The sequence below is a fragment of the Fistularia commersonii genome, unplaced genomic scaffold (genome assembly GCF_037954325.1).
Source record: "Fistularia commersonii isolate RoL2024-O1a breed Wild unplaced genomic scaffold, RoL_Fcom_v1.0 HiC_scaffold_53, whole genome shotgun sequence".
NCBI lineage: Eukaryota > Metazoa > Chordata > Actinopteri > Syngnathiformes > Fistulariidae > Fistularia > Fistularia commersonii.
In genome coordinates, this window is record NW_028234011.1 from 265001 (window position 1) to 276580 (window position 11580).

The following is an 11580-nucleotide window of genomic DNA, read 5'->3' on the forward strand; positions in this document are numbered from 1 at the left end:
GCTATTAGCACAGCTATGATGAGTTAAGGTGTGTTTGTGTGTGTGTGTGCGCGTGTGTGTGTTTGTGTGTTTTTGTGTGTGTGTGAGTGTGTTTAGGTGGGGGGGGGGGTACCAGGGCCCATAGCGGAGGAGCGGTGGAGCTGAGAAGCGGAGGAGCGTAGTAGCGGAGGTATTGTTTCTCCTCTCAGAGGCGGGGAAGCTTGGGAGCTATTAGCACAGCTATGATGACTTAAGGTGTGTTTGTGTGTGTGTGTTTGTGTGTTTGTGTGTTCTTGTGTGTGTGTGTGTGTGTGTGTGTGTGTGTTTGTGTGTGTGGGGGGGGGGGCGCGGACAGGGGGTAGCTGGGCCTGGAGCGGATGAGCTGTGAAGCGGATGGAGGGCAGAAGCACGTCCCATAATTCTCCTGAGTCCAGCGGATCGGGAGTACCAGGGCCTATAGCGGAGGAGCGGTGGAGCGGAGAAGAGGACCATTGGGCACACACATGTGAATGAGTGGATGAGCTAATGTTTGTTTGGTTGTGGATGCGTTTCGGCTAATGCTATTAGCACAGCTATGCTGACTTAATGTGTGTATGTGTGTCAGTGTGTGTGTGTGTGTGTGAGTGTCTTTGTGTATGTGTGTGATAGTTTGTTTTGGTGGGGGGGGGGGGGGGTCGCGGACACGGAGTACCAGGGCGCACACATGTGAATGAGTGGATGAGCTAATGTTTGTTTGGTTGTGGATGCGTTTCGGCTAAAGCTATTAGCACAGCTATGAAGACTTAAGGTGTGTGTATGTGTGTATGTGTGTGTCTGTGTGTGTGTGAGTGTCTGTGTCTGTATGTGTGTGTGAGAGGCTCTTTTGGTGGGGGGGGGGGGGGGGTCGCGGACAGGGAGTACCATTGGGCACACACATGTGAATGAGTGGATGAGCGAATGTTTGTTTGGTTGTGGATGCGTTTCGGCTAATGGTATTAGCACAGCTCTGATGAGTTAAGATGTGTGTGTATGTGTGTTTGTGTGTTTGTGTGTTTTTGTGTGTGTGTGAGTGATTTTGTGTGAGAGTTTGTTTAGGTAGGGGGGGGGGGGGGGAGTACCAGGGCCCATAGCCGAGGAGCGGTGGAGCTGAGAAGCGGAGGAGCAGAGGAGCGGAGGTAATGTTTCTTCTCTCAGAGGCGGAGCAGCTTGGGGGCAGCAGAACCCCTTAGACGGGCTAATGTGAGCATTCTTCGGACATAGATCCCCCGAACGTATGATTGGAGCTCCCGGACCACTGGGCACACACATGTGAATGAGTGGATGAGCTAATGTTTGTTTGGTTGTGGATGCGTTTCGGCTAATGCTATTAGCACAGCTATGATGAGTTAAGGTGTGTGTGTGTGTGTGTGAGTGTGTGTGTTTGTTTGTTTTTGTGTCTGTGTGAGTGTGTTCGTGTGTGTATGTGTGAGAGTTTGTTTAAGTGGGGGGGGGGGATACCAGGGCCCATCACGGAGGAGCGGTGGAGCGGAGAAGCGGAGGAATGGAGGAGGTTAGGTAATTTTTCTCTTCTCAAAGGCAGAGGATGGGAAGTTTGGGTGCAGTAGGACGCCTTAGACCGGCCACTGTGAGCCTTCTCCAGATATAGATCCCCGGATGTATGATTGGAGCTCCCGGACCATTGGGCACACACATGTGAATGAGTGGATGAGCTAATGTTTGTTTGGTAGTGGATGCATTTCGGCTAATGCTATTAGCACAGCTATGATGAGTTAAGGTGTGTGTGTGTGTGTGTGAGTGTGTGTGTATGTGTGTGTGTGTGTGTGTCTTTGTGTGTGTTTGTGTGTTTTTGTGTGTCTTTGTGTGTGTGTGAGTGTGTTTAGGTGGGGGGGGGTACCAGGGCCAATAGCGGAGGAGCGGTGGAGCTGAGAAGCGGAGAAGCGGAGGAGCATAGGAGCGGAGGTAATGTTTCTTCTCTCAGAGGCGGGGAAGCTTGGGGGCAGAAGAACCCCTTAGACGGCCTAATGTGAGCCTTCTCTGGAGATAGCTCCCCCAGACGTATGACCGGAGCTCCCAGACCTCTGGGCACATACATGTGAATGAGTGGATGAGCTAATGTTTGTGTGGTTGTGGATGCGTTTCGGCTAATGCTTTTAGCACAGCTATGATGACTTAAGGTGTGTATGTGTGTCTGTGTGTGTGTGTGTCTTTGTGTGTGTGTGTGTGTGTGTTTGTGTGTTTGAAAGGCTCTTTTGGTGGGGGAGGGGGGGGTCGCGGACAGGGATTACCATTGGGAGCACACATGTGAATGAGTGGATGAGCTAATGTTTGTTTGGTTGTGGATGCGTTTCAGCTAATGCTATTAGCACATCTATGATGAATTAAGGTGTGTGTGTGTGTGTGTGTGTATGTGTGTGTGTGAGTGTGTTTGTTTTTTTTTGTGTCTGTGTGAGTGTGTTCGTGTGTGTATGTGTGAGAGTTTGTTTGGTAGGGGGGGGGTACCAGGGCCCTTCGCGGAGGAGCGGTGGAGCGGAGAAGCGGAGGAATGGAGGAGTGGAGGTAATTTTTCTCTTCTTAAAGGCAGAGGATGTGAAGTTTGGGTGCAGTAGGACGCCTTAGACCGGCCACTGTGAGCCTTCTCCAGATATAGATCCCCCGGACGTATGATTGGAGCTCCCGGACCATTGGGCACACACATGTGAATGAGTGGATGAGCTAATGTTTGTTTGGTAGTGGATGCATTTCGGCTAATGCTATTAGCAAAGCTATGATGAGTTAAGGTGTGTTTGTGTGTGTGTGTGTGTGTGTGTGCGCGCGTGTGTGTGCGCGTGTGTTTTTGTGTGTGTGTGAGTGTGTTTAGGAGGGGGGGGGGGGTACCAGGGCCCATAGCGGAGGAGCGGTGGAGCTGAGAAGCGGAGGAGCGGAGTAGCGGAGGTATTGTTTCTCCTCTCAGAGGCGGGGAAGCTTGGGAGCTATTAGCACAGCTATGATGACTTAAGGTGTGTGTGTGTGTGTGTGTTTGTGTGTTTGTGTGTTCTTGTGTGTGTGTGTGTGTGTGTGTGTGTTTGTGTGTGCGTTTGTGTATATGTGTGTGACAGTTTGTTTAGGTGGGGGGGGGGGGGGCGCGGACAGGGGGTAGCTGGGCCTGGAGCGGATGAGCTGTGAAGCAGATGGAGCGCAGAAGCACGTCCCATAATTCTCCTGAGTCCGGCGGATCGGGAGTACCAGGGCCTATAGCGGAGGAGCGGTGGAGCGGAGAAGCGGACCATTGGGCACACACATGTGAATGAGTTGATGAGCTAATGTTTGTTTGGTTGTGGATGCGTTTCGGCTAATGCTATTAGCACAGCTATGATGACTTAATGTGTGTATGTGTGTCAGTGTGTGTGTGTGTGTGTGAGTGTCTTTGTGTATGTGTGTGATAGTTTGTTTTGGTGGGGGGGGGGGGGGGGGGGGCGGTCGCGGACACGGACTACCAGGGCGCACACATGTGAATGAGTAGATGAGCTAATGTTTGTTTGGTTGTGGATGCGTTTCGGCTAATGCTATTAGCACAGCTATGCTGACTTAATGTGTGTATGTGTGTCAGTGTGTGTGTGTGTGTGAGTGTCTTTATGTATGTGTGTGACAATTTGTTTTGGTGGGGGGGGGGGGACACGGAGTACCAGGGCGCACACATGTGAATGAGTGGATGAGCTAATGTTTGTTTGGTTGTGGATGCGTTTCGGCTAAAGCTATTAGCACAGCTATGAAGACTTAAGGTGTGTGTATGTGTGTATGTGTGTGTCTGTGTGTGTGTGAGTGTCTTTGTGTGTGTGTGTGTGTGTGAGAGGCTCTTTTGGTGGGGGGGGGGGGGTCGCGGACAGGGAGTACCATTGGGCACACACATGTGAATGAGTGGATGAGCGAATGTTTGTTTGGTTGTGGATGCGTTTCGACTAATGCTATTAGCACAGCTATGATGAGTTAAGGTGTGTGTGTATGTGTGTTTGTGTGTTTGTGTGTTTTTGTGTGTGTGTGAGTGATTTTGTGTGAGAGTTTGTTTAGGTGGGGGGGGGGGGAGTACCAGGGCCCATAGCGGAGGAGCGGTGGAGCTGAGAAGCGGAGGAGCAGAGGAGCGAAGGTAATGTTTCTTCTCTCAGAGGCGGAGCAGCTTGGGGGCAGCAGAACCCCTTAGACGGGCTAATGTGAGCATTCTCCGGACATAGATCCCCCGAACGTATGATTGGAGCTCCCGGACCACTGGGCACACACATTGGAATGAGTGGATGAGCTAATGTTTGTTTGGTTGTGGATGCGTTTCGGCTAATGCTATTAGCACAGCTATGATGAGTTAAGGTGTGTGTGTGTGTGTGTGTGTGTGTGTGTTTGTTTGTTTTTGTGTCTTTGTGAGTGTGTTCGTGTGTGTATGTGTGAGAGTTTGTTTAGGTGGGGCGGGGGGTACCAGGGCCCATCGCGGAGGAGCGGTGGAGCGGAGAAGCGGAGGAATGGAGGAGCGGAGGTAATGTTTCTCTTCTCAAAGGCATTTTGGGTGCAGTAGGACGCCTTAGACCGGCCACTGTGAGCCTTCTCCAGATATAGATCCCCCGGATGTATGATTGGAGCTCCCGGACCATTGGGCACACACATGTGAATGAGTGGATGAGCTAATGTTTGTTTGGTAGTGGATGCGTTTCGGCTAATGCTATTAGCACAGCTATGATGAGTTAAGGTGTGTTTGTGTGTGTGTGTGTGTGTGTGTGTTTGTGTGTGTGTGTGTGTGTGTGTGTGTGTGTGTGCGCGTGTGTGTGTTTATGTGTTTTTGTGTGTGTGTAAGTGTGTTTAGGTGGGGGGGGGTACCAGGGCCAATAGCGGAGGAGCGGTGGAGCTGAGAAGCGGAGGAGCAGAGGAGCGGAGGTAATGTTTCTTCTCTCAGAGGTGGGGAAGCTTGGGGGCAGAAGAACCCCTTAGACGGCCTAATGTGAGTCTTCTCTGGAGATAGCTCCCCCAGACGTATGACCGGAGCTCCCAGACCTCTGGGCACATACATGTGAATGAGTGGATGAGCTAATGTTTGTTTGGTTGTGGATGCGTTTCGGCTAATGCTATTAGCACAGCTATGCTGACTTAATGTGTGTATGTGTGTCAGTGTGTGTGTGTGTGTGAGTGTTTTTGTGTATGTGTGTGATAGTTTGTTTTGGTGGGGGGGCGGACACGGAGTACCAGAGCGAGCACATGTGAATGAGTGGATGAGCTAATGTTTGTTTGGTTGTGGATGCGTTTCGGCTAAAGCTATTAGCACAGCTATGAAGACTTAAGGTGTGTGTATGGCTGTGTCTGTGTGTGTGTGAGTGTCTTTGTTTGTGTGTGTGTGTGTGAGAGGCTCTTTTGGTGGGGGGGGGGTCGCGGACAGGGAGTACCATTGGGCACACACATGTGAATGAGTGGATGAGCGAATGTTTGTTTGGTTGTGGATGCGTTTCGGCTAATGCTATTAGCACAGCTATGATGAGTTAAGGTGTGTGTGTATGTGTGTTTGTGTGTTTGTGTGTTTTTGTGTGTGTGTGAGTGATTTTGTGTGAGAGTTTGTTTAGGTAGGGGGGGGGTGGGTGGGGGAGTACCAGGGCCCATAGCGGAGGAGCGGTGGAGCTGAGAAGCGGAGGAGCAGAGGAGCGGTGGTAATGTTTCTTCTCTCAGAGGCGGAGCAGCTTGGGGGCAGCAGAACCCCTTAGACGGGCTAATGTGAGCATTCTCCGGAAATAGATCCCCCGAACGTATGATTGGAGCTCCCGGACCACTGGGCACACACATGTGAATGAGTGGATGAGCTAATGTTTGTTTGGTTGTGGATGCGTTTCGGCTAATGCTATTAGCACAGCTATGATGAGTTAAGGTGCGTTTGTGTGTGTGTGTGTGTGTGTGTGTGTGTGTGTGTGTGTGAGTGTCTTTGTGTGTGTTTGTGTGTTTTTGTGTGTGTGTGAGTGTGTTTAGGTGGGGGGGGGGTACCAGGGCCAATAGCGGAGGAGCGGTGGAGCTGAGAAGCGGAGGAGCAGAGGAGCGGAGGTAATGTTTCTTCTCTCAGAGGCGGGGAAGCTTGGGGGCAGAAGAACCCCTTAGACGGCCTAATGTGAGCCTTCTCTGGAGATAGCTCCCCCAGACGTATGACCGGAGCTCCCAGACCTCTGGTCACATACATGTGAATGAGTGGATAAGCTAATGTTTGTGTGGTTGTGGATGCGTTTCGGCTAATGCTTTTAGCACAGCTATGATGACTTAAGGTGTGTATGTGTGTCTGTGTGTGTGTGTGTGTGAGTGTCTTTGTGTATGTGTGTGATAGTTTCTTTTGGTGGGGGGGGGTCGCGGACAGGGAGTACCTGGGCACACACATGTGAATGAGTGGATGAGCTAATGTTTGTTTGGTTGTTGATGCGTTTCGGCTAATGCTATTTGCACAGCTATGATGAGTTAAGGTGTGTGTGTATGTGTGGGAGGAATGGAGGAGCGGAGGTAATTTTTCTCTTCTCAAAGGCAGAGGATGGGAAGTTTGGGTGCAGTAGGACGCCTTAGACCGGCCACTGTGAACCTTCTCCAGATATAGATCCCCCGGATGTATGATTGGAGCTCCCGGACCATTGGGCACACACATGTGAATGAGTGGATGAGCTAATGTTTGTTTGGTAGTGGATGCGTTTCGGCTAATGCTATTAGCACAGCTATGATGACTTAAGGTGTTTGTGTGTGTGTGTGTTTGTGTGTTTCTTTGTTTGTGTGTTCTTGTGTGTGTGTGTGTGTGTGTTTGTTTGTGCGTTTGTGTATATGTGTGTGACAGTTTGTTTAGGTGGGGGGGGGCGCGGACAGGGGGTAGCTGGGCCTGGAGCGGATGAGCTGTGAAGCGGATGGAGGGCAGAAGCACGTCCCATAATTCTCCTGAGTCCGGCGGATCAGGAGTACCAGGGCCTATAGCGGAGGAGCGGTGGAGCGGAGAAGCGGACCATTGGGCACATACATGTGAATGAGTTGATGAGCTAATGTTTGTTTGGATGTGGCTGCGTTTCGGCTAATGCTATTAGCACAGCTATGATGACTTAATGTGTGTATGTGTGTCAGTGTGTGTGTGTGTGAGTGTCTTTGTGTATGTGTGTGATAGTTTGTTTTGGTGGGGGGGGGGGGGGGGGTCGCGGACACGGAGTAGCAGGGCGCACACATGTGAATGAGTGGATGAGCTAATGTTTGTTTGGTTGTGGATGCGTTTCGGCTAATGCTGTTAGCACAGCTATGATGACTTAATGTGTGTATGTGTGTCAGTGTGTGTGTGTGTGTGTGAGTGTCTTTGTGTATGTGTGTGATAGTTTGTTTTGGTGGGGGGGGGGGGGGGGGGGGGGGCGGACACGGAGTACCAGGGCGCACACATGTGAATGAGTGGATGAGCTAATGTTTGTTTGGTTGTGGATGCGTTTCGGCTAAAGCTATTAGCACAGCTATGAAGACTTAAGGTGTGTGTATGTGTGTATGTTTGTGTCTGTGTGTGTGTCTTTGTGTGTGTGTGTGTGTGTGTGTGTGTGAGAGGCTCTTTTGGTGGGGGGGGGGGGGTCGCGGACAGGGACTACCATTGGGCACACACATGTGAATGAGTGTATGAGCGAATGTTTGTTTGGTTGCGGATGCGTTTCGGCTAATGCTATTAGCACAGCTATGATGAGTTAAGGTGTGTGTGTATGTGTGTTTGTGTGTTTGTGTGTTTTTGTGTGTGTGTGAGTGATTTTGTGTGAGAGTTTGTTTAGGTAGGGGGGGGGGGGGGGAGTACCAGGGCCCATAGCCGAGGAGCGGTGGAGCTGAGAAGCGGAGGAGCAGAGGAGCGGAGGTAATGTTTCTTCTCTCAGAGGCGGAGCAGCTTGGGGGCAGCAGAACCCCTTAGACGGGCTAATGTGAGCATTCTTCGGACATAGATCCCCCGAACGTATGATTGGAGCTCCCGGACCACTGGGCACACACATGTGAATGAGTGGATGAGCTAATGTTTGTTTGGTTGTGGATGCGTCTCGGCTAATGCTATTAGCACAGCTATGATGAGTTAAGGTGTGTGTGTGTGTGTGTGTGTGTGTGTGTGTGTTTGTTTGTTTTTGTGTCTGTGTGAGTTTGTTCGTGTGTGTATGTGTGAGAGTTTGTTTAGGTGGGGGGGGGGTACCAGGGCCCATCGCGGAGGAGCGGTGGAGCGGAGAAGCGGAGGAATGGAGGAGCGGAGGTAATGTTTCTCTTCTTAAAGGCAGAGGATGGGAAGTTTGGGTGCAGTAGGACGCCTTAGACCGGCCACTGTGAGCCTTCTCCAGATATAGATCCCCCGGATGTATGATTGGAGCTCCCGGACCATTGGGCACACACATGTGAATGAGTGGATGAGCTAATGTTTGTTTGGTAGTGGATGCATTTCGGCTAATGCTATTAGCACAGCTATGATGAGTTAAGGTGCGTTTGTGTGTGTGTGTGTGTGTGTGTGTGTGTGTGTGTGTGTGAGTGTCTTTGTGTGTGTTTGTGTGTTTTTGTGTGTGTGTGAGTGTGTTTAGGTGGGGGGGGGGTACCAGGGCCAATAGCGGAGGAGCGGTGGAGCTGAGAAGCGGAGGAGCAGAGGAGCGGAGGTAATGTTTCTTCTCTCAGAGGCGGGGAAGCTTGGGGGCAGAAGAACCCCTTAGACGGCCTAATGTGAGCCTTCTCTGGAGATAGCTCCCCCAGACGTATGACCGAAGCTCCCAGACCTCTGGGCACATACATGTGAATGAGTGGATGATTTAGTGTTTGTGGTTGTGGATGCGTTTCGGCTAATGCTTTTAGCACAGCTATGATGACTTAAGGTGTGTATGCGTGTCTGTGTGTGTGTGTGTGTGAGTGTCTTTGTGTATGTGTGTGATAGTTTCTTTTGGTGGGGGGGGGTCGCGGACAGGGAGTACCAGGGCACACACATGTGAATGAGTGGATGAGCTAATGTTTGTTTGGTTGTGGATGCGTTTTGGCTAATGCTATTAGCACAGCTATGAAGACTTAAAGTGTGTGTATGTGTGTATGTGTGTGTCTGTGTGTGTGTGTGAGTGTCTTTGTGTGTGTGTGTGTGTGTGAGAGGCTCTTTTGGTGGGGGGGGGTGTCGCGGACAGGGAGTACCAGGGCCAAGAGCGGATGAGCTGAGGAGCGGAGGAAGGCAGAAGCTCGGCCCGTGATTCGCTTATGTCCAGCGGTTCGGGAATTCCAGGGCCCAAAGCAGAGGAGCAGTGGAGCTGAGAAGCGGAGGAGCGGAGGTGATGTTTATTCTCTCAGAGGCAGGGAAGCTTGGGGGTAGCAGAACCCCTTAGATGGGCTAATGTGAGCATTCTCCAGACATAGATCCTCCGGTCGTATGATTGGAGCTGCCGGACCATTGGGCACACACATGTGAATGAGTGGATGAGCTAATGTTTGTTTGGTTGTGGATGCGTTTCGGCTAATGCTATTAGCACAGCTATGATCAGTTAAGGTCTGTGTGTATGTGTGTGTGTGTTTGGGTGTGTGTGTGTGTCTGTGTGTGTGTGTGAGAGTTTGTTTAGGTGGGGGGGGTTGCGGACAGGGAGTACCAAGGCCTCGAGCGGATGAGCTGAGGAGCAGAGCAGGGTAGAAGCCCGGCCCGTGATTCCCTTATATCCAGCGGTTCGGGAGTTCCAGGGCCCAAAGCGGAAAGGCGGAGGAGTGGAGAAGCGGAGGAGTGGAGGAGAGCAGAAGCACGTCACGCAATTCTCCTGAGTTCGCAGGATCAGGAGTACCAGGGCCCATAGCGGAGGAGCGGAGGTGTTGAGAAGCGGAGGAGCAGAGGAGCGATATTATATTTCTCTTCTCAAAGGCGGGGAAGCTTGGGGGCAGCAGGATCCCTTAGACCGGCCAATGTGTGCCTTCTCCGAACATAGATGCCCCGGACGTATGCCCGGAGCTCCCAGACCTCTGGGCACATACATGTGAATGAGTGGATGAGCTAATGTTTGTTTGGTTGTGGATGCGTTTCGGCTAATGCTATCAGCACAGCTATGATGACTTAAGGTGTGTGTGTGTGTGTGTTTTTGTGTGTTTGTGTGTTCTTGTGTGTGTGTGTGTGTGTGTGTTTGTGTGTGTGTGTGTGCGTTTGTGTATATGTGTGTGACAGTTTGTTTAGGTGGGGGGGGGCCGCGGACAGGGGGTTAGGGTTAGGGTTAGGGTTAGGGTTAGGGTTAACAAGGCCCATAGCGGAGGAACGGTGAAGCAGAGAAGCAGAGGAGCGGAGGAGCGGAGGAGCGGAGGTAATGTTTCTCTTCTCAAACGCAGAGGAGGGGAAGTTTGGGGGCAGCAGGGCGCCTTAGACTGGCCAATGTGAGCCTTCTCTAGGACATAGGTCCCCCGGACGGATGATTCGAGCTCCCGGACCATTGGGCACACACATGTGCATGAGTGGATGAGCTAATGTTTGTTTGATTTGAGATAGGTGATCTCATTAGTTTTATTTGAGTTTACATTCTAGTATACATATGTGGTATTTGTATATACTCTCAGGAAATGTATGGCACTTTATGACAAGGTTTGGGACTTGTTTTAGTTTTTCGCGACTGTTCAGCTAACTTGACGTTAACTTCTACGTCAGTGTTTTCTTTTTTGGTATAGCGCTGCTGGCGGGAATTTTCCCTCACTCTGTACTGTACATGTCCCATGGCTAACCGATGTTGATTCCCGGAGCTGTGAAGAAGAAAATAAAAGACGATTCAAACAAGGCAAACTTGTGAATTCCTTCCGAAACATGGAAAACGAAGAAGCTGCAAACTTAAACGCAACAGGTTATGGGCCCAGGCTACGAACAAAAGGAGGAAGATGGCAACGTTTGGTTGCCGATGGAGACGAAAACAACTACGAGCTTTGGGAAGTAAAGTTTCTGGGACACATGCGACTTGAAGGTTTGAAAGAGACAATTCTTTCAACTGTTGAGCCCGACCCAGGTAAAAATGCAGAATGCTACGCTGAGCTTATCCAGTTCCTCGATGATAAAAGTCTATCATTGGTAATGAGGGAAGCCGCAGATGACGGTCGAAAAGCTTTGAAAATATTACGGGATCATTATGCCAGCCAGGGTAAGCCCAGAATTATTTCCCTGTACAGCGAACTATGCTCACTCAAGAAGGAACCCGACGAAACAATAACAGATTACATTATCAGAGCAGAAAAGGCAGTCACCGCTCCGAGAAACACAAAACAGGTGATAAGTGATGAGCTGATGATCGCTATGGTTATGAAAGGGCTTCCAGAACCATACAAGCCCTTCGTCATTCATGTAACTCAGAGCAGTGAAGAAATGACGTTTATTCAGTTCAAGAGTAAACTAAGAAGTTATGAAGAGACTGAAAAGTTTGACAGCAAAACCAAATCAGACAATGTCATGAAAGTGGACATGTCAACCGTGATCTGCTATGGATGTGGAAACCGTGGCCATATGTCAAAAGCTTGTCACCAAAAATCAGGGCCAAAATGGTGCAGCTATCACAGAAGCGCAACCCACACCGATGAGACATGCAGAAGAAAATCCAAGCCCAAAGAAGACTCGGTCAAACAAAACACAGACATCCAAGACAAAGATAAGGAAGATGAGCAAACTTTTGTATTCAAGGTCAG